Genomic DNA, 1,262 nt, shown 5'->3' with positions numbered 1-1,262 from the left:
TTTCATATATTCGTATATTTCATGGGATAGGTTTGATTTGATCTTCAGCCAAAAGTTCTAACGCACTAAAAACCGGTTTCTAACGCTACACTATGCAAATAACTATCGCTATAACGCTGCCTTATCATCAGTAAGGTTGCGTTTGTTTGTTTAATTTACGTGGCAATTGGTAGCATCGTTGAACGTTCTCTCATTTCATTACGGGCGTTAAGTAGCTGCTGAAGGCCGTTTCAGATTTACAGACAAGTATTCCACTTTTCTGCTTGTTATTTTTTCAAAACTTTGTATACTCATTTTGTAAACAATTACTTTTTAATTAGATAGCAGTTAATTATTATAGTTGTTGTAATTCTAATTTGTGATAAAGCGAGGACAATTTTGATTTAATATCATCATTACAGGTTTAAAGGATGGTGCAAAGAAAAAGTGCCGAAGCGTACGGCACGAAGCAAATCACAGACGGCCCAAAGCAGAACAATAGAAGACAAGAGGTAAATGCGATTTCTTGTGTGTACTGATTCTGTAAAGCAGGGCTAAGGATCCTTCGATGGGGTGAAGTAATTTGTTGGTTTAATTAAATTACCTTAGTAATATATGAGAAGGATATTTTTCACTGTAAAACTGTACTTTTTTTTCATATTAACATTAGGGAAGACTTCATCTTTAGAAAGATTGAAAGTTAATTTAGCAAATTATAACTTTATTTTATTTTCTTCAAAGTTCGCATGATCAGAGATATATGGTATATTACTTTTTTTGTTTGATTAACATTGTTTGTCAGCGTACGCAGCCAGTGTGCAACTATTTTAGTGAAAAGATTTTGCGATGAGTTCCATTTATGTGGGTCATTTTTCAATTTTCAAACGTGAAATTCAGACATCGGAAGCCGTGTTTTGACTAAGTCAATTTTTTCATTATGGCGCAGTAAATTAGTTAATTTTAAATGTGCATTTGGATTCCTTTTTCTAGTAAATTGAAAATTGATAAAGCCAGAAAATTTTTGATTTATTATTTAGCATTTTTACAGATATGACCAATGAAGAAAACAAAAGGTGAAAACGCGGACGGCACGAAGCAGATCGAGGACGACACGAAGCAGATCGAGGACGACACGAGGCAGATCGAGGACGACTCGAAGCAGATCGAGGACCCCAGAAGCAGAGCAAGAGAAGACAAAGTTCCTGGGACCCCAATTCTGTAGGTCTGGGATTGGGTTCTTCGAAGGGCGAAGTTATCCCATAGTTGTAATTAAGTTAACGACC

Source organism: Trichinella spiralis (assembly GCF_000181795.1).
Source record: "Trichinella spiralis strain ISS 195 chromosome Unknown Scfld5, whole genome shotgun sequence".
Classification (NCBI taxonomy): Eukaryota; Metazoa; Nematoda; class Enoplea; order Trichinellida; family Trichinellidae; genus Trichinella; species Trichinella spiralis.
Note: the sequence above shows the minus strand (reverse complement) of the source record.